Here is a 22,465-nt window from a genome sequence, read left to right as displayed (position 1 = left end):
TGCTGAGTCGCTCAGCTGCTGCGATCCCAGCCCGGTGTTCATGATTTCCCACAACTTTCACCCCTAAGGTAGGGAGATCTCTTTGTACCTGGGCCTATTCGTTTTTATGGGCTTTCAGCCCTTTATGTGCAACATGGATCAAGTCTAGGAGATCAAAAGTAGCCTGGTGAAGGATAGAGTGTGTGTTCACCCTAGGGGATGGCGGCTCCTTTCTCCGGCAGAATGCCAGCATTAGGTCAGTGTGGCTTGCTGGGGTTGCTGGCAGCTGGCCATTGTTACAGCCCCTCCCCCATGCTTTGGCAAGTGATTGTGTCAAATGAAGTGGCCAGCACGGAGTGTCCAGTCAATGCTGAGATGGGGGATGCAGGAGCACTGGTGTGCTTGTGCCTCCTCTGGCTGCCATGTTGTTGAGCAAGCTCCCTCGACGGCCCTGGGAAAACGGCGGCACCAACGCATGGCAAGGCAGTAGATAAACAGTATATAAACAGCGATACCCAACAGTAATCACTCAGCAAGCAATAAGGGGGACAACAAGAATGAAGAAAATAAAGGAGAAACCTAGAGGGTAAATTAAAATCCCCAAGCCCTCTAGTACAGTTCTACTACACGGTAGCTCAAATTCGCTACCCGCTAAATCCAGCAGAGTTTTCCTCATTGCAGCATATGTGCACATGGACTATTTCCAAAAGCCAAAACGGATCCATCACAGGCTCAATATCAAAGGATTAACTAAAGTGCGGTGCAGATTAGTTATCTTCACTGCAGGTGCCGAGCCACGATTTAGCAGAGACGGCCTGTCTAGGATTAGGTGTGGGTTGCATGCCCTGCGTGAGCTCCCCCACCTTTGAACTTTTGTATTTGCCTCTACTACAGCAAAAGAACCAAAAAACATAAAAGAAACCACAAAGAACCATCTTAGAACCCACAATGAGGTTGGGTCGCTCTCGAGGGCCGCTACAAACATAACCCAAATGGAAGAAAACAAAAATGAATAAATCTGAATCAGCCACTGATCTAAACACCCTTCAATCTGTTAATAATTCCACCTCAAGGGCTATGCAGTGTCCTGCCTGTCTAAGGCCATGATATGGTTGCCAAACCACAGCAGCTGTTTCGTTACTCAACCTGCCATTGTGGACTTCTTCAAAGTCACCCCAAAAAATCTAAAGAGGGTGGAAGCTTCCTAAATGCTGTCATCATAATAGAAATAAATCCCATCAAACCTGTACCAAGCGATGGACCGGGCACTCTTGGTCTGGCTTCCGCAAGTAGGCTACCATCCAAATGTCGTGCACCAAGTAGCTCAGATAAGCCACCTGCAGAAAAATTTGCATCATCCAACTTTTAGTCAGGCTCTCATACACTGACTGTCAAGGCTCAAGTTCATTTTACACAAGGTATTTGCCCTTCTACCCCCCTCAGTCAAGTGTCTTACCTTGTTAAGCTTGCAGCAGTATACACATGTGATCGCCAAATAGGATATAACAAATTTAGATCAGGAAATATTAAATCTGAATGGGAGTTCAAATATGAACGATACTTTTATCACCTTATCATCTGGACCAGACTCCAGTCTTCAGTCAGAACTAGACCTAGATCTCTCTGAGGACAAGAATCATTGTTCTATGAATAATTCCTTAAAATCGTCTGACCTCTATTTTCTGGCGAAATATGACAGGAATAATTCAGTGGATATTACCTCCTCTGAGGATCACCTTTGGGCTCACTCTGGAATTTGTGGTAATATGCTTAATACCATGGATGCAATTAACACAGAATTAAACTTCCACTTTGACAAATTGAATCTGTAATTAGAATTGCTCAGCACTTTTGTTCATCACGTCGCTGGAATTGATTCCAATCTACTCAAACGGACAAATTTACTAGTTAAGGCTCAATCAGATAGAGACAATCAATTAATGCCAATGACGAGCCAATTTTACAGTCCACACATCCAATTTAGAATGATAAAACCACCATGATCGAGCAAGACAACACACATAATGCACAGGATATTCTGCTATCTGGAAAATACAGTGTCTGTACATGAAGGTGAAATCATCCATGTAATAAACTCCACTAATTCCTCAACTTCCACTACAACAGATGGGCTCACAAAGAGAGCCAGATAAGGGCTAAGAAAGGCACTTAATAAAACCAATTGCTCAGCTAAGATGGCTAAAACAGACAGTCCAAAGGTTTGCTCTCCAATCTTTAAACTTATCACTCAGGGTAACCGACAGGTCCAATCTACAGAGGTGGTGATGGGCGAAGCTTCAACCAACTTTATCCAGTTAATATTACCAGTGGATGAAACAGGAGAAACATCACCAAATCCTAGTGATGGTTCCATGATTAACCATTCTCCATGTACCAGAAAAGAGGCAGCGGCATCGACTGCTGAGAAAGATTTGGTTGTATCACCTTTTGCGCAAAAAGATGTTCAGGCAATAGGGTCAAGACTGATTTGCATATGGCAAGGTCTAAACTGGGGTGGCATGGTGAGCAAAGGAATGATGGATTTAACCCAGATCTCTTGACTGGGGGTGAATGTTTTGATTTGTTCTGCATTCCGTCCATCAATTACGTGTCTTTTGCTTTCTCGCCCTAAGTGCGCCAGGTATGCCCAGACGTGGGTCCTGGGCTCTCCATGCCACTGGAATCAAGCTATCCTGGCTGAAGAGGGGTGAAACCCCGAAACCGGTCCTAGGATGCTTGTTTCCAGTCCAGGGAGGACCTGGCCTGGCAGTTCGGGCTGGACTGTTCCCATTGGGCACAGGGTCAAGACTGATTTGCAAATGGCTGGGTCCAAACTGGAATGGCATGGTGAGCAAAAAAACGATGGATTTAGGCCCAGATCTCTGTACTGGGGTGAATGTATGACATTGTTCTGCATTCTGTCCATCAATAGTTCTTTTTACAATCCAGAACGGTGGGCATCAGTTTTGACTCCATTATATATTGAGATCTTATTGACTAGACCTATCCCAGATTCATGGCAAGTGAGTATTCTGCAACCTATGTATAAGATCCGCCCTCCAGAAAATCCAGCAAATTACTGGTTAATAGCCCTCCCCAACGTCGTTGAGGCAAAGTTTTTCGAATCATCATTTACTTAAGGACCTTGAAGAGTGAGCTGCCACGACCAATATAATCCTAATCTACCAATCGGGTTTCCAAAAAGGCCAGTCAACTTTTACAAATGTCTTGTCTCTCACTTTAATAGCGTAAGTTCTATTGTCCAAGCTTGCAGCATGAGGTGTGTCCCGCAAACTCCTTGATATGATTATCCTCCTATCTACCAATACATGGGTCCAGGTGAAGATGGGAGAAGGCAACAGCGTGACTTGGTGACCTCTGGCGGCCTGAAGCCAGGTTGTGTGCTCTCACCATGGGCCTCATGTAGGTAGCCAAATACCGGTCGGTAACGGCCGATTTTCGGTAATTATACCGTTACCGACCGGTATTTAGGCTTTTGGTATGTAAGGGGACAATTTCTGTATTCGGAATTTACCGAATTGGTAAAATTACCGAATCGGTAAAATTACCGATTCGGTAATTTTACCGATTCGGTAATTTTACCGATTCGGTAAATTCCGAATACAGAAATGAGATGTAGGGGGAGTGTGTGGGTGATGTTTTGAGTCGGTATTTACCACCAACTAATAGTTGGTGGTAAATGAAGAAAGGATGTGGAAATGCATTTCTAAGCGCCTACAAGTGTGCAATGTGGCAGACATACATGCCCTTAGGGCATGTCTGTGTGCCACATGTGCACACATGGCCGAATCAGGGGTGCAACAGGGTGTCAATGTGACACCCTGCCACCCTTGCATGTGCTCCCCCATTACCGAATCGGTATTTACCGATTCGGTAATGAGGCATACCTTCCCATCAATGGGAAGGTATGCCTCATTACCGAATCGGTAAATACCGATTCGGTAATTACCGACTCACTCCGATTCGGTAACATTTACCGAATTTTTACCTACATACACTTTACCGATTCTTAAATACCGAATCGGTATGATTCGGTATTTTAGAATCGGTAAAGTGTATGCCACCTACATGAGGCCCCATGTATTTTAATCTCTTTATGGCTGATCTACATCTCCATCTGCATGAAGTAAATGCACACTTGCCCAACCTTGCAGGATATAATATAAAACGCTTGCAATATGCCGACTAGACCAAACTACTCAGCCATACTCCAATAGGCCTTCAATGGATAATTGAGTCCTTTGATAAATATATAACGGCAAACCAGATAAAGATGAACTTAAGTAAGAAAACCAAAATAATGGTAATAAGGTGAATTAGACAGAAGTCCCGAGTATGGAAAGAAGAAGGAATGGCAATCAAATCAGTAAGGTCATACAAATACCAGGGGATCACATTTTATGACAGAGTATCCGTCAAAGGCAACTTTAACACCTTAAGGGCTAAAACCGCTCCCCTAATTTCACCATCAAAACCTTGCATGGCAAGTTATCATCCCACACTAACGAACATTTGGTAAAAATGAAGTCTAAGCTAGTCCCTGCATTAACTAATGATTTATGGCATCAACACTTATGAAGTGTCGATGCCAATTTATTGGACCAGCTACAAATTAAAGCATTTAAACCCATCTTCAGGATCCCAATGAACACTGGCCATGCTAAAATTTGGATGGAGTTAGGCCTACAAAGTCAAATATTAGTGAGACAGTCTGCCTTTCTAAAAAGCTACATCTCCTGTTTTTATTTGAACATGGTTTCCTAGCCAAACTGTGTATGCAAGAACTTACAAATCATTGATTCTACAAGTGTTTGGAGATCTGACTTATCTGAGTGCCTCAACATTTTTTATCGCCAGTCATTTGGGCTTCCAACAATAAATAAAGCCTCATTTAAGATCATTTTAAATCCAGCTACACATGTGTTGTCTGTTATTAAGGGCAAAGAGGCCTTAGCGGCAAAAAGTTATGCCTGGAGTGTCATCAATTCATTTGGAAAAGTTGAGGTCTAGCCTTACTTACGGGCACATCTACCAACATGTATGAAGGACTTATTTCTCAAGATAAGCTTTGGTAGATACCCAACCAAGGATGGCTACCCCAGGTGGGTGCAACAATGGCAATCAAACTGTTTCAGGCTATGCAGCCATTCAAAGGAATCTTTATTGCACATAGCCTGAATCTGCCCTCGTCTACTGCAAGCAAGATGAACAATCGTCGAAACCATTGTTCATTGAAATTGGTGCGAGAACATGTCGCAAAGCCCTTATTCTTTGTTTATCTGGAAAATCAATCCCCCGATCTATATTCTTATCAAGAATTTGCTTTTGGTGGAAAACATGTTGTCCATGACTTAACAATCTCTATTGATTTCCATGGTGCTATTTTTATAAAATTATAAACTTAAATTTTAGCCTTATCGAGTATGATTTGATGATTTCTTTGGTACTGTCAAACTTTGCACAAACCTGTTTTTGATTGCAATTTGTAAAAAATAGTGGGGAATTGTGTGGTCCACGTAGGGTCAAAGCATCAGCCAGAGTTGCTGTCTGGAGTGCGGGGCCCACGGTTGGATCCTCGGAGCCGGTGGCAGCTCCTCTCAGCATCATGTGACCCTGGGCAATAGGTAACTTAATCGACCCCCAGCACCTGGATACCCTTAAGGGTGATAAGTCACTAATTGCACATCGGGAATAATTATTATTAATAAATATTAACGTTTTTTATTAATCACAAAATCAGTTTTATATAGATGCGGTTTTGAGTGGAATAAGCAAGGCTACTCCAGTGTTCACGGATTTTATTGGGATGTTATTATTGCTGCACTTTAGCGATACTTTGCACTAACCTTTGAACAAGGATAGATATCAACCTTTTATGGATTTTGACTGTTTTGAGGCACCCTAATATTTTTTCAACATCCATTCTTTTCACAGTGATAGATATTGTTCCTGGATATGAATTTCTAATCGACTTGCAACCAATGCATCACAGTGTGTTTTATGTTTAATGTACATTGTAATGAATTTCATTAATAAGACAGCTAATAAAATGTACTCACTTACATCAAAATGATGCAGAATGAAAATAATGGAACTTGGGGTACAGAATATATATACTGTCTGTTTTCTTTTAAACATATGTGAAAAGAGACTATAAGTGGCCTAAACACATGCTTCACAAATATTTTTCAATTTAGATTGAGTAGTGGGTGTCGAACAATCCTTTGGAAGTCATCATTACCTCTGCCTCGACACACGTATCCCTTTGCCCCGCTGTGTTCCTCCATGGGTAGTGGGTAGTGTGCAGGATGGAATTTGCCGATAACCACTGACATAGGAGGGATAGCAGTGCCCAATCTTCCCAACAGAACATAACATAACATAACGTGTATTTGTACAACGCACGTTCACCCAGCAGGGTATATTGGCGTTGAATAATAGATGTTACTGTTACCCACCTCAATGGTAGAAACCCTTCCTTGGACACAGACATGCCGAGTGGGAACTAGCATGAGATTTCATCTTTAAGCCTTAATGAGAAACCTGGTAGATCTGTGGTATGTATAGGTTCGATTGCAAAGAAATTTGGGATTCTGCACTTGTAGTTTTACACCTATGTGCGAGAGTAGATTTACAGATTTCTGAATTTCAAAATCATCTCCAAGAATCTGCATGGAAAACTCAGCCAGGGACAGGTTATCATGAAGATTCTGGCAAAGCTCATGTGGTATTGTAATTGGGATCCTATTGCTGTTATATGGAGTTCTTTTCTGGAACAAAGATACACTGTGTAAACCCATACTAATTTGTTTCCTTTGGGAAAATAGGTTTCCATTTTGAGCATCCTTTTCCCCTATATCCACACAAATCTAGGGGTGATTCATTCCCCTTTCTTTCTTGGCAAGGGATCTACGCCAGCCTCTGGGTGGAGTAACACTCCAACCCCTTCCAAGGTGCAAATGGGAAGGAGAGCAGTTGGTGTATGCCCACAAGCATACTTGTTATGAGCTATCACAAAGTTCCAAGGCTAACTGCACCTTGGAATGCCTTGAAAATCAATGTTCCCACTTCTAGAGTGGACTGTATGGGTGTGTAGGACACCGCACTCATGACTATGAATCCCTCTGTGAGTTCATGACAAGTGTAAATTGGATAACTGTGGTCATAAACTTACTTTAATACAACATATTTAACTTTGTGAATGGGGTCCTCTGTTTGTAAATAAAGAGAAAGTGCCAACACCTCAAAAAGCGTCCAGAAGGGGGAGTCTGAGCTTGGTGATAGAGTTGCGCTGCTGTTGGCCTCATAATCAGGGCTATTGTATAGTTCTTGCTGCAGAACGCACAATCTAAATCAGCATTAGCTTTACAAGCACATTTCACACATCACAATACAAACATTGCCATTATAAGCAAACTTGGTGTTAAACTGTGTTCGTTTCTCCTGAGGATGTGGAAATATTTCATGCTGTGTACTTTTTTGTGTAACCTTTTGTTAAGCTCCCATTGAGAGAAGTCCTAAGTGAGTCAAGTGGCTTTTAGATGTATCTTGTTTATTGCAACTATTTTCTTCACTGGAAAAGGTGATTTATGAATTAGACATATTTCAGTTAAGCTCTGAGCTGCCTTCCTTAAATATATAAATATTAACAGAAAGGGTAAAACTGCAATAAGCATGACCTAAGAAGACATCATTTTAGAATTAAAGCCATATTTTATTAAGTGTTTGATGCACTTTACATTACATATGCACATCATAAACATTAGGGAAGTTGATATGCAACTGAGTTAAGTGACTGAATGCCATGGAGATACCGCTGTTCAATTCGTTAAATGTCTCTAAAGGACGTAATGCTATCAAAAGCCAAACGAGAATAAGCAGCTGTGAAATACACATTACAGCACAGATTTACTGAGATGTTTTTCTAGGTTTGAAATTTCAATCACAAAAGTGTTGTTGTGGGTGTTAGAAATGGGGGTCTCTAGTTGGCAGAGTTATGCACTTTGTCCAAGTAGGGACCCTTGCTTCTATTCAGGATAAGGGAGTTACACACTTTAGGGAACCCATGCCAACCCCCCTTGGTAGCTTGGTATGAGCAGACAGGCTTGTCACCAAGTACAATGTGTAAATATTTGCGCCCAGACACACAGTAACACAGTGAAAACACTAGAAATGGACACCACATAGGATTTGAAAAATTAAGTATTTTTATCTAAACTAAATAAGAGCAATACAACAAAAATCCAACATACAGAATTCAAAATATGACTTTTAAAAGCTTTCAAGCAATTCTGTCCATAGAAATCTATGGATGCTTAACTTTTACACAAAGTAACTCAAAAGCGTCAAAATTAACAAAGCCAAACAGCCGCAGAGAAGGGAAGCGTCAGAAACCATAGTGATGCGTCAGTTTGTGAGTCCTTGGGGTGGTGATGCAACAGTTCTGCTGCACGCAGGAGAAATGATGGGTCGAATCTGGACTGTAGAGGGAAGTGGTGAGTTGATTCCAAGACAGTTCCGGTCTCCAGGTGATGCATCAGAACACTTGCCGCACAGGTGCGATGCGTGGAAATCCAGAGCACGTTGGAGGTCGATGCAGCGGTAGCAAACAGGCACTGCGTAGGTTTCTTCAGTAGCAGTCCCACAATGTGTTGATTCTTTCAGCAGCACAGTATGGCCTGCATTGGAGTTGGTGCGGTGATATTGGATTTTGGAGGTCATTGCACAGGACTCGGGTGTGGTGAGTTTTTCAGCTGCTGGCAGGTGCTGCATCGATTCCTCGGCCGCACGGTGGCGAGGTGTGGAAACCTCTCCCATTCGGCTGTGCTGCATCAAAAAAATAGGTGCTGGAAGGGCAAGGCATTGATTTTCTTAGTTTCTTCAAGCTCTTTCAGCTCCCAGTAACAGGAACAACCTCTAGAAGCCCAGAACTGGAACAGGTCAAAACTCTCAGGAGTGTAGTTTAAGGAAGCTGGTGATGAAGTGTTTGTGTCCCTGAGACTTCAGAACAGGAGGTAAGCACACACAAGTCCTTGTTAATTCTTCACAAGCAGGTACACAGCAAAGTTACAGTCTTTCCTCTCCATGGCAGAAGCAGCAACTGCAGGTCAACCCAGCAAAGAAACACACAGCAAAAGGGCAGTACTCCTGCTTACAGTTCTTCAGCTCTTCTCCTTGGCAGAGGTTCCTCTTATTTCCAGGAGTGATCTAAAGTTCGGGGGTCTAAGGTCTAATATTTATACCCCATTTTCTCTTTGTAGTCTCAGTTGCAAGAGACTCTGAGCCCAGAGAAAAACAGTTCTGTCCTCCCTGGTCCAGCTTCATTACAGGAGGTGGAGACAGCATTGTGCAAAGGAGACACAGCCTATTCAGGTGCTAGTGAAAACTTCTCCCCCACTCTAAATGCAGACCTGGTCTATTCAGCCTGGCTATGAGTTACCCAGGCAAGGCAAGGCACACCTCAACCCCCCTTGTGACTGTCCAGAGTTAATGTCCATCCCCAGCTCCTTTCACTCCAAAACCAGACAATGAATCCACAAACAGGCAGAGGCGAACAGAATGCCGAAACAAGAAAATGCCCACTTTCTAAAAGGAAAAAAAAGAAAGAAGAACAATTGATGGACAGTATGCAGAACAATGTCATACATTCACCCCAGTACAGAGATCTGGGCCTAAATCCATCTTTTTTTTGCTCACCATGCCATTCCAGTTTGGACCCAGCCATATGTAAATCAGTCTTGACCCTGTGCCCAATGGGAACAGTCCAGCCCGAACTGCCAGGTCAGGTCCTCCCTGGACTGGAAACAAGCATCCTAGGACCGGTATCAGGGTTTCACCCCTCTTCAGCCAGGATAGCTTGATTCCAGTGGCATGGAGAGCACGGGACTCACGTCTGAGCATACCCGTCCCACTCGGGGTGACAAATGCAAAAAGAACGATTGATGGACAGAATGCAGAACAATGTCATATATTCACCCAGTACAGAGATCTGGGCCTAAATCCATCGTTGTTTTGCTCACCATGCCATTCCAGTTTGGACCCAGCCATATGAAAATCAGTCTTGACCCTGTGCCCAATGGGAACAGTCCAGCCCGAACTGCCAGGCCAGGTCCTCCCTGGACTGGAAACAAGCATCCTAGGACCGGTTTCGGGTTTTCTTGTGTGTTTTGCTGTTCGCCTTATGTGGGAAGGGTATGCCCAGACGTGGATCCCGTGCTCACTACGCCACTGGAGTTAAGCTATCCTGGCTGAAGAGGGGTGAAACTCCGAAACCGGTCCTAGGATGCTTGATTCTGGTCCAGGGAAGACATGGCTTGGCAGTTCGGGCTGGACTGTTCCCATGAGGCACAGGGTCAAGATTGAAATCCATATGGCCATGTCTGAACTGGGGTGGCGTGGTGTGCAAAATAACAATGGATTAAACCCAGATCTGTGACTGGGGGTGAATGTTTTGCCAATGTGCAACATTCCGTCCATCATCTTGTGTGTTTTGCTGTTCGCCCTATGTGGGAAGGGTATGCCCAGACGTGGGTCCCGTGCTCACTACGCCACTGGAGTCAAGCTATGCTGGCTGAAGAGGGGTGAACCCCCGAAACCGGTTGTAGGATGCTTGATTCCGGTCCAGGGAAGACATGGCTTGGTAGTTCGGGGTGGACTGTTCCCATGAGGCACAGGGTCAAGACTGATTTGAATATGGCCATGTCTGAACTGGAGTGGCGTGGTGAGCAAAATAACGATGGATTAAACCCAGATCTGTGAATGGGAGTGAATGTTTTACCAATATGCAACATTCCGTCCATCATCTTGTGTGTTTTTCTGTTTGCCCTATGTGGGAAGGGTATGCCCAGACGTGGGTCCCGTGCTCACTACGCCACTGGAGTCAAGCTATCCTGGCTGAAGAGGGGTGAAACCCCAAAACCGGTCCTAGGATGCTTGATTCCGGTCCTGGGAAGACATGGCTTGGTAATTCGGGCTGACCTGTTCCCATGAGGCACAGGGTCAAGACTGATTTGCATATGGCCATGTCTGAACTGGGGTGGCGTGGTGAGCAAAATAACGATGGATTAAACTCAGATCTTTGACTGGGGGTGAATGTTTTTCCAATGTGCAACCTTCCGTCCATCATCTTGTGTGCTTTGCTGTTCGCCCTATGTGGGAAGGGTATGCCCAGACGTGGGTCCCGTGGTCACTACGCCACTGGAGTCAAGCTATCCTGGCTGAAGAGGGGTGAAACCCTGAAACCGGTCCTAGGATGCTGGATTCCGGTCAAAGAAGATATGGCTTGGCAGTTCGGGCTGGACTGTTCCCAAGAGGCACAGGGTCAAGATTGATTTGCATATGGCCATGTCTGAACTGGGGTTGCGTGGTGAGAAAAATAACAATGGATTAAACCCAGATCTGTGACTGGGGGTGAATGTTTTGCCAATGTGCAACATTCCGTCCATCATCTTGTGTGTTTTGCTGTTCGCCCTATGTGGGAAGGGTATGCCCAGACGTGGGTCCCGTGCTCACTACGCCACTGGAGTCAAGCTATCCTGGCTGAAGAGGGGTGAAACCCCGAAACCGGTCCTAGGATGCTTGATTCCAGTCCAGGGAAGACATGGCTTGGCAGTTCAGGCTGGACTGTTCCCATGAGGCACTGGGTCTAGACTGATTTGCATATGGCCATGTCTGAACTGAGGTGGCATGGTGAGCAAAATAACGATCGATTAAACCCAGATCTGTGACTGGGGGTGAATGTTTTGCCAATGTGCAACATTTCGTCCATCATCTTGTGTGTTTTAGTCTCTAAAAGGGGCATTTTCAAAAACACAATTTAGAAACCACCTTTACTAAAAGGTGTGTTATTCCTCTCAGTCCCTACCCCAAGCCCATGAGAACATTACTTTGTATATTATCGTCATCTCGATTATTACGTAATATTTTTCTTCTTTACTGACAGATGTTAATTATCACTATCTATATGGCTGTACCACTTCTATATGCTTAACAACAAATAAATACTACACACACAAAAAATATGTGTTATTAAAGTTTTAGTTCAGAGAGCCTAAATTCCATTTGTTTATCATGTCCCAATGGAAAGTAACACTTTAAAATATTACAAAGCAGCTCCTATTGTAGCCTATGGGACAGCCAGCCTTTCAATAGTGAAAAACGAAATACACAGTATTTTACTATCAGGGCATGAAAAACACACCAGCACATGCTCTACCTTTCACATACACTGCACCCTGCCCATGGGGATACCTTGGGCCTACCTGATGGGTGCCTTAAGAAAAGGGAGGGTTAGGGCATGGCAAGTGGTTCTACTTGCAATGTAGACATGGCAGTTTAAAACTGTGCGTGCAGACACTGCAGTGGCATGTCTGAGATGCATTTACAGGGCTACGTATGTGGGTGGAACAACCAGTGTTGTAAGCCAACTCATTGCATTTGATTTTCAGGCCCTGGCACACTCAGTGCACTTAACTAGGGACCTATCAGTAAATCAAATATGCCAATCAAGGATAACCAATCACAATCACAGTTCACACAGAGAGCATAGCCACTTAAGAACTGATCAGCAATGGTAATGTGCCCAGAGACCTAAAACCAGTGAAAAATGGGTCAAAAACAGGAAGTAAAAATGCAAAATGTCTGGGGCAAACCCTCTAACAATGCCAGGTCTAACAGTGGGACTTACTTTCCTACCCAAATCATAATTTACATTGGAAATCTGTGCATCAAAGTGGCATATCGTGGGTGGTACACATGCATTTCCACGCAACCATCCATGGGTTTTGATGCAAATTTCTATCTTCAAGCATTTGCAGACAGGGGTTTGCACCAAAAATTATGCCTCTTCAAGGCAGGCGTAATTGTGACATATTTTTTAAAACTACACATTTTCCATCTCTGCATGTATGAGGCAGTGTACACCACATATACAACGTGGGAAAAGTATATAAGCATAGTTTTTATAATGTAATAGTCCCCTTCCTGGACAAAACATATGTTTGCAGAACACACACAGTGTTGCACTATAGAGCATGTGTGTGTGTGCATGTGTGTGTGGGAGCGTGTGTGTGTGCATGTGTGCGTGTGTTTGCGCTCATGCCAACCTAAAGTGTGTCAATACTGCGGTAGTGAAAAATATCACCATGTCCTACTAGAATTATGATGCTGAGTTTCTCTCTCCTGCCAACCAAATGAATTAATTTCTTGTTCAATTACATCAGCATTTTCTTATTGATCCCCAATAGAAATATAGTAGCAAATGCATTGCCAGGGCATTATGTAGTAACAAAAAACCTCTGCAGCTAAATCCAGTGCTATCCATATTTAAATAGTTATTACAATCGATAATGTGACACACTGCTCAAACATGCTACAATGCGGACAGATTCTCTGTAATATGGATATTTTTACAATGCTTTCTCAATTATGCTGGGTAAGTTGGTCCAGGAGACTAATGCAGTCTCTCCAACAATTTGTGTGATCACGTTTGACGTTCAGATCCTGCTTAAAGTGGTAAAGTGTGTTACCGCTGTTGATTGAAGTTCACACAGACTCCCTCATCCCGGCCGGCCTCATCACAGGACATAGGATCACGTAAAAACAATTAACTCTGTATGTTAATTTGCCAACAAGAAGTGATGAGACTGAAGTTAGCTTCTTTGGCCTCAGGGGCGGTTCAGCGGTGGCCCCTCCATTAGGGCGGAGGAGCGCCGCCCCCCTTCCACCACTGCATATAAAATGATAATAAAATGGGTTTCTAACTTGTTTTATTATCGTTTTATTTTAATCCATCTGGACCCACCTTCAGGACTCTGCTGAGTTTTGGGGGCGGGTGCAGGGGATGACACTGTGGTGGGGGAGTGCACTTGTACCTTTACTGCGCCTGAGGTGTTTGGCCAGCCGTTTCAGGCCAGCCAAACATCTCATGCACAGTGAAGCTTTCTCCAGCCCCAGCTCTGTTGCTGGGACTGGAGAAAGCAGGCACAGGCTCCCAGTCTGCCTGGGGTGCAGAGTTGTAGCACTCAGGCCAATCCTAATGCTGCTTTCCTGCAGTGTCATGATTGGCTGCGGTGCAGTCTGGGAGCCAGTCCCAGAAGCAGGAAGAGCGGAATGAAGTGGACGGCGGAGGCGGTGGCAATCAGGTACCTTTATTTATTTATTTTTTATTTTGTGCCCCAAATCCTTTCCCCCTCCCCTCTAGCTCCTTCCTCCAGCCCACCCCGCCACTTTGGCAGGGGATGGGCTGCGACTAGGCGGTTATGTTTCTATGCCACTCCATCACATGTGGCGCCAGTTTGGTGCGTGCTGTGCCTCATCGTGCACACCCAATAGGAGGGCCGAGAGAATGCACAGAGTTATGCTGCAGAAGCAGGGAATATGTTTTCAAACCATCTGACTGCCTAACGTATGATGTCCTGCTGCAAAACTATTCTGCCGCTCAGGTCTGCTTGATCACTGACATGTTGATCATTTATATCAAGAACACTAGTAAAGATATAATTTAATTAAAGCAGCTTGAGCCTGCAAGTAGTGATGCAGGAAATGATTAGCCCAGATAAGGTTGTGGACACGGAGGTGGCAAACACATTTGAGAAAAGCCCAGTGTGTTCGGTACATGGTGTCTGTGTTATAAATCTGGACTTGTATGTGGTCTCTGAATCTGTCGTTTCATTTTTCCATTTCGGTCATTTATATACCTGGACAGTGGGCTCATGCATGCCATGTGTATCAACTCGACTCATGTATTTTTGTACACACTTTTTCTTGTTAAATTTGAAGCTTTGTTTTAAACTGTGTAACGGACAATAAAAATACGCACAGGCATTACTATTCATGGCTTGTCTCTAGTATCATGATAACTGAGCTGGGAAGATGTGCTGGAGAGGCCAGAGGAAGGCGCTTAGAGTTTCTTGATACTCAAATACTTGTCATTTCAGATATTTATACGTTTTCATTGCTTGAATTTTTGCTGGCAAGAAAGTGTCACTCATAGTGGTTGAATATCACTCCTAATTACACTGAAATTATGAAAATCTCACACTTAAGCAAACTGAAACCTTGGCAGCTATGTTTAAATATGGAGAATGCATCGGTACTATATTTCAATTAAGGAGCAAAAAGAAAATGCTGATGTAATTGAACAAGAAACGAATCCATTTGGTAGGCAGAGTCCAATACTAGCAAATGATTAGCAAAAGCTTCAGCATGCCGTTCAGGTGCAAGGAGCAGTGCTCGTTTCTCCGAGAATAATTAACTAAGCAATTAATAGAGCTGCTCCCGACATCTTGTTTGTCAACGCGGATGCCCTATGCGACACCTTGGGTGGTCTTGTCTATCACTGCCACTTCATAGCCAGGTCTAGCTTGTGATGGATGGCCACCTTCTAAGCTAAACACTCAGCACCTGCACATCACTGGCTTCTTTAGCTGTCAGGACCGGTGCCAACGCCGCGGCCATTCTGCTAGGGCAGAAGCTTCAATGACATTTACGAGTGTGGGGGCATGTTATCAAGGTTCGGCGTTAAAATTATCGCCACTTTATCGGCAGAAAACTGCCGCTATAGCAGCGATAATGGGCTTGATACTTCCAATAGAAGTCCATGTTGACACCAGAACATGGGCTTCTCTGGGAATTCTCTGCGGCATATTATCAAGCCCATTATCGCCGCTATAGCGGCAGTTTTCTGCCGATAAAGCGGCGATAATTTTAACGCCGGACCTTGATAATATACCCCTTTGTTTTTCTGCAGTTGTTTGTTATTTTTCTATTTTGAATCCACCAGTATACTGGTTTGGAGATATGAGACCGAGATGTGGTCATTAGATACAAAATGATAATTTTGACTTTCATGTTCCCGTTTTACCCATGCCAACGTTTTCTCTACTGGGAGTTCGGATTGCAATTTGCATTTTTTTCATCTCGGTTCAATTCGCTAATGCTGGCTAGCACTGTAAAAGTTATTAAAAAAGTATAATGGATGGGGGATTTTCATATGCTTTTAGAATTGATTTCCATATTTTTTCAACCTCCTGTATTTCATTTTCCCTTCATTGTAAAACATTGTATGTCCCTTTCTAAAGAACACTGTCTGTATTAAATAGTCCATCGCAAAGCGAGGACTGCTGCCGCCATTCTAGGTAACATATTATGCGGAAGATTTACCATGAGGAAGACGTGGCTTTTATTGCCGCACGGCTACTCCAGAGAGTGTCCCGGCGCATTTGCAAAGGTCAGACAAATCCCAACAATAAGAACAGAATACTGGTGGGATGATGTGGAATGTAAGGCTACATCCTTTGGGGACCATCTTTCGAAATGCTGAATCGATTTTTATTTGTTAAGGCATCACAGACAAAATCATCAGGGAAAGACCTTCGCCTATATAATGTTTACATCTGGTGCAGACAATCTCCCACAGTCTGACCACATACTCCATCACCTCGCTGAGGATAACCACAAGCATCTTTCCAAAGAAGGGAAAGAGACAAGTCCATCACTCACTCCACTGCAACCCATGACAGATTGGACTGGTCCAAGCCATGCAGATAGTACATCAGGAGGACAAGTTGCTGATCTTACACTGAGGACAAGAAGATGTGGGACAACCTAATCCATTCACCATTTGCTGTTACAGAACAGTCAACAGCGGAATTAGGAAACAATAACTCTATACACCATAGTTTCAATCACTCCTACCATTGGCCTTTCTAAAACAGTGTTTAATTGACAGAACCTCAACACCATCATGTCAACAACCATGCACCAATAACATTTAGTTTTTAAAGAACGTAACAGCATTGTTCCACACAACACTACTGTACATCTTATGACTGAACAGACAAGACCAGGCGAGACATACTGTGCCCTCAAGTGCACAACAGGGCACCATATATACTTAATAGGACTGTGATACCTATCTAGACGTTTCACGCAATTAGCCCTTCAACAGACAAATGAGGATCCAACTCGAAAGAAAAAAATTAAAAGTACTTCGTCCCGCTCATCCATACATATAAGAGATTAGAAAGATCTTCACCAAGACCAATCCAGCCTAGTTGCATATTAACAACCTACAAAAGACCCTTCTAAACTTTCAAGTCTCTACTAACCATACCTAACCACAAACTCACAGACTACATATATAAATGAATAAAGTAATGCCCAGAATCATGAGAAAAGGTGCACAGAAGAAGGCACTGTAGTGCCACGCTAATGATAAAAAAACACTATATAAATGCTGACAACATACTATTTCATCTAAACTCCTACAGATATGTTTGAGTAAATTAATCGATGATCCAAAGGTTTTAAGTGGTTTGGTATTATTTTTGTATTATTTTGTGTTCAAACATACAAACACGCTGGGCATTGTTACTGGCTAATACAAAAATACGTGCAGGAAAAGAAGCAGAAAATAATCATGCACAAGAAGAAAATCTTGAGGGACATGTACATTGTTGGAAAAGTAGGTTTAATAACTGAAGTCATGAACCCCTAGGAGAATGGATTAAAATTTAAGTGATAGAATGCCCCCCTACAGTCAAGATGAAATAGATACCTGACTCCATTGAGAATTTCTGACTTGTCACTTTGAAATATTATTCAAGCAAGAATTCCACTGCAGAGACTGATGGGGGATTGCTCAAAGCTGTTATATGTGCTTTACGTAGACTTCAAAAATAACCTCGTCAGTGGGACCTCCAAAGACCTACCAAAGACTTTTTTCACTTTTTAGTAATTTTAGTAGCGTTGATCAACCTCATTATTTTGAGGAATTACTTAGGACACTTGGGGTACAGGTACCGGAAAAAAAGAATATGAGTTTCAAAGCAAGTTTACTAAAAAGAAAAAAAAGATATAATTACCCTGTATTTGGCTAGGCTAGTTAACTCTTCATGGTGAGCAAGGGTCTGGAAGAGGCCCCCTTTTGAATGAGCATGAGATGAAGTTGTTGTGATATGCGCTGGATTACTTTATTTCTTTTAGCTCTGCTTTTGTGGCTTTTATGAATCTTCCCTCATATCATTTGGTCTAGTAGGCTGGTGTCAAACCAAATTCCATTGCCTTGTATATTTTACTGGATCCCATTGTCAAGAGCTATGTGAACATAATAGCTCAAGCAAAGGAAAGTTTTGCAGCATGCCAGAGAAATGGCGTCTTTACCATATTATTGTGGTTACCTTTGCCTCTGTCTTCACATGGAAGGCACAATTCTTAATAACGTTTTGATTGGGAAATTCCTGCCACTCATGTTTAGAACCTACCACTCGCGAAAATCTGGTATTGGTGTTTTCTGGACATTGATTTCAGCAAATCAGGTAAGTGTCTTCTGGGAAAGCTCTGTGAGTCCTTGTACATTGGCAACATGTGATAGGTATGCCTATATCTTCCTGAATAGAATAGCATTGAAACTTTGTGAGTTCAGATCTGATATCTGTCAAAGTGGTTTACATTAGCCTAAGCATGGCCCTACCTTGGGGGCAATTTTAGCTCCCTATAACAAAATAATTTTCCTGTCTAGGCTATTAAGTCTTTGATTAGTGACAACATCAAACAAGTGCTGGCTAGCTGCTGCATGACAGTTGCCCATGTCAGCACTGCTGACATTCACACCAAGAGCAGCCTCTGCCTTGTTAGATAGAGCCTACCAGACAGTGCTTTTGCTGTTTGCTGTCAGACATATTGAGGGCTTACCAAGAACAGACAGGGACTTGGAGTCCTTCCATTGTGTATCAGTGGTATCAGCAGACCTTGGATGGGGGGGGGCAGACCTTGGATGAGGGGGAGCTCTGCCATGTTCCTTTTGGACTTATCAGTGGCATTTGATATGGTTAATCATGAGCTGTTGATAGATCATTTAGCTTCCTTTGGGATCGGGGATAATGCGCTCTCCCTGCTGGGTTCCTTTCTGTCTGAGTGGTCTCAATTAGTAGCGTTGGGTGACTATGTTTCACCCTCCTTTTCCCTACCTTGTGGCGTTCCTCAGGGATCTTCCCTGAGCCCAGCACTTTTTAATCTCTATGTCACCCCCCTGGCAGAATTGATAAAAAAGCTACGGCTTTCCACTAGTATCGTATGCAGACGACACAATAATTCTCTCGGTGAGCAGTCATATACGTAACTGGGTGGCAGACAATTGTCTGAAGTTAAACTCCTCCAAGACTGAGGAAACAACCCCTCTATCTGGACAGATAGTTGGTGGCCTGTCCAACTTGGTCCCTCACCCACACCAGCGTCCAAAGCCTAAAACTCTAGGAGTCATCTTCAATACTAAACTATCATTTGAAGCACAAACTAACTTTATCACTTCTGCCTGTTTCTTTATCATCAAAATCTTGAGAAAAGTACTCCCCTCAATCCCTATATAGCTCAGGAAAACTGTGGCATCCATACTTAGTTCATCTAGACTGGATTACTGCAATGCTCTTTTTACCAGCGCCTCTAAACGCAGTATCCAAAATCTGCAGATTGCTCAGAAAATACAGCAGCAAGAGCACTCCTAGGAATATCTAAATTCGATTCTGATTCCAAAGCCCTATCCCATCTGCACTGGTTGCCAGTAGCAAAACGGATCCAGTTTAAATTGCTCTGTATTGCTTTTAAATCTTTGAACAAACTGGGGCCAATGCAGTTGGCAAACTATCTTAATCCATATATCCCAGCAAGGTCCCTTTGGTCAGCTGAGCTTGGAAATCTTGTCTCTAGAGAAAGTAGGGCCAGGTGGGGTGGCAGGAGTTGCACTACAACAACAGCCAAACTGTGAGACTCTCTGCTAACCTCGCTTATAAAAGAGACTAACCTGCTAAAATTTAGAAAGTGATTAAAAACATGGCTCTTAAAGGCATACATTTATTCCCAGATCTGTACATTCTGAGAGCAGTGCCTAGACACCTTAGGCTATTTGTCCCGCTTTATAAATTTATCACCATCGTCATCATCAGTGGTTGGCTTTCCCATCACTCTCTCTAAATTGCCTGCTTTTTATTTGTGTCACAGGTTATCAATTTTGTGTTTCTCCTTTTCCAAGGAACATAGCATTTTTACCAACTCTGTGGATTGCCTAGCATGTATGATGGTGTTTCAAGCACTTTTTTTTTCTTTTTACTTAAGCACTGCACAAGAGTGCATGGGCCTCATTCATGAGGTAGTCATGCAGCGCAGCAAGTTACCTTGCTGCGTTGTGCTTCACTGAGTGACAGGGAAAAGGCAGGAATACACCGTATCTAAGGCAATACAGCACATTCCTGTCCTTTCCCTTAAGCTGTTGACTTTTTGGCAGCCTAGGGCTAATGCAGGCACCTTTGCACCATGCGTTACATGCAGGATTGTTTTTGCGCATGAAGGGGCACCATCCTGCACAAAAACAATCCTGGGAAGCATACTCCTCTTTCTATGTGTGCTGCAGAATGCAGCACTCATAGAAAGAGGAAGAACTTTAGAGATATTTCTCAACATCCTGCCTCCCCTGGGAAGGTGTACATTTTTGGCGCATCCCCAGGTTTTCAAGTTCTTGCAAATATGGGGATGTATCAATGAGAGTTGTGTAGAAACACCCATGTAATACCCAAGGAACACCTGCCAATGCAATGATTTGTGCTGCGTTGCGTTACTCCAGACTTTTGGAGCCACTCAGAGCTACGCAAAGTGGCTTAGCAAGGCTTCAAAAATGTGACTTAGTAGTTTGTATCACATATGTACCATGTTGCATGATCCAAAGGTGATGCAAGCCTCTCCTAAATGAGGCCCCATGTGTCTTCCTGCTGTCTCCCTATAATACTTCTCTCCCCTTCCACCCTGTGTTGCTCTCTGTCACACAAGTGCTTCTCCCTGACCCCTCCATGTTGTTCTCGCTCTTATATCCTCCCCCGTTGATTCCTCGGAGTTGTGTTTGTTACCTGCCAACTTCTCATTGCTTTGTTGCCCATTGCCTCTCCTACCCCCACCCACCTGCTTGTTGTTTACCACACCCAGGCCCTTATTCTGTCACCTGTTGCTTCAACTGCCCACCCTTCTATGTTGCTTTTGTCTCCCTGCCCCCGTGTTGCTTTCCCAGCCCATCAATCCTTCTCTCTGACCCCTTGCTTCTCCTCGGAATCCCGAGTTTGTGCCCTATTTTTTGGCCACAATCTCCACTGATGTTTCAAATATGCTTTTGCACATTTTACCTTTTTTATTTGATAATCCAACTCAGATCAGCAAAACAAAAAAGCCGAGTGGGTCAATTTGCGCACATCTACAAAATGACGAGGCCAGCCACTTCATCCACTTTTTTTTCTTATTTAGTCATGCTGCACAGCATGAGCGACGATTACATCATGGGTAAAAACTACTGACAAAGTCAGTAGATCTCAAAGGCGAGACCTACTGACTTTGCCAGTGCTTGTTCATTTATATTTTGGCAGTTGACTATGCCATGTTGAAATGAGTTGTCCCAAATCTTACAAGATTACCTAGCACACAGTTTGAAGAATGTTTTGAACAAATTTGTCCTCTGACAACATCTCCAAGACAAAATAGATTCCTGTAACCTTGAATGCAGTGACACACCGACTCAAAAACGATTTTGATAACCTCTCAAATCTGTGATAAGGAAAGCCCACCACACGCTTGTTTCTGCTCTTTTTCCGCTTCTGTTAAGTATCAAGTACAGGGAAGGTGAAACAGGCACCTGTTTTTGCATCAGTATTTCCTTAATTACATTCTGCAGCTCTGAATTAATTTCAAATTGGACATTAGATATGTCTTGAAGTGCTGACCCATGAAATCGAGTTCTCTTTTGTTGCTATCGGATATGAGGCATAAATTCACATAAACATATCAATTGTTAGTACAGTGCAGAACTCCCCCAAGACAGCATATGACCTGATAATGCAAGAGGCAGGTGACAGTGACAGCAAAGACAGTCATGCCATGAAAAAATAAAATTGCATCTATTGAAGGATGCAACATAGAGCAAGAGGTGAGTTATGAGTTTGTTAAATTTTAACACCTTCTGATATTCTGAACACCTCTCAGACAGTGAATATAGCATGATATGACTCGAATGGAAAAAGTTCCTATTATATCAGAAAAAAACCTCTTTTCTCAATTAAGGGCTCGATTTTCAATCTTTTATTGTGTACATAATCTTTACCTATGTGTGCATAAAAGCAATTTGCAAGCACCAAATCGGATTTTATGATTCACAGTACAAGTACCTGGATACAATTATGCCAGCAGATGAATACCTCACAGTGGAAATCAAGCACTAGAGCAAAATGTCTGTAATATTGGGTTTAGGGCCAGAGGACATGAGTCCTCCCAGGGAAAGTGTGATGATGGTCATTAGCAAGGCGGTGAACGTCAACAAGGTTGCAACTTTGTGGGTTTTCACAATACTTCCCAATGGTTTTGACTCTCAGTTCACACTTTACATTTCTGCTAGCCAATGCTGATGCAAGGACCTTGATTATGTGTCAAGGACAGT

The 22,465-nt window shown here is 43.2% G+C and overlaps 1 protein-coding gene across 1 annotated transcript in view; it reads right to left on the bottom strand.

Annotated features, from left to right (window-relative positions):
- Positions 1 to 22,465, bottom strand: part of GRID2 (glutamate ionotropic receptor delta type subunit 2) — a 2,613,212-nt gene that overhangs the window by 1,684,617 nt on the left and 906,130 nt on the right. The gene's annotated exons all lie outside the window — the stretch shown is intronic.

The sequence above is a fragment of the Triturus cristatus genome, chromosome 2_2 (assembly GCF_964204655.1).
Source record: "Triturus cristatus chromosome 2_2, aTriCri1.1, whole genome shotgun sequence".
In the NCBI taxonomy this organism is placed as follows: Eukaryota; Metazoa; Chordata; class Amphibia; order Caudata; family Salamandridae; genus Triturus; species Triturus cristatus.
The sequence above is the reverse complement of the archived record's forward strand: the minus strand, read 5'-3'. Positions and strand labels throughout refer to the sequence as shown.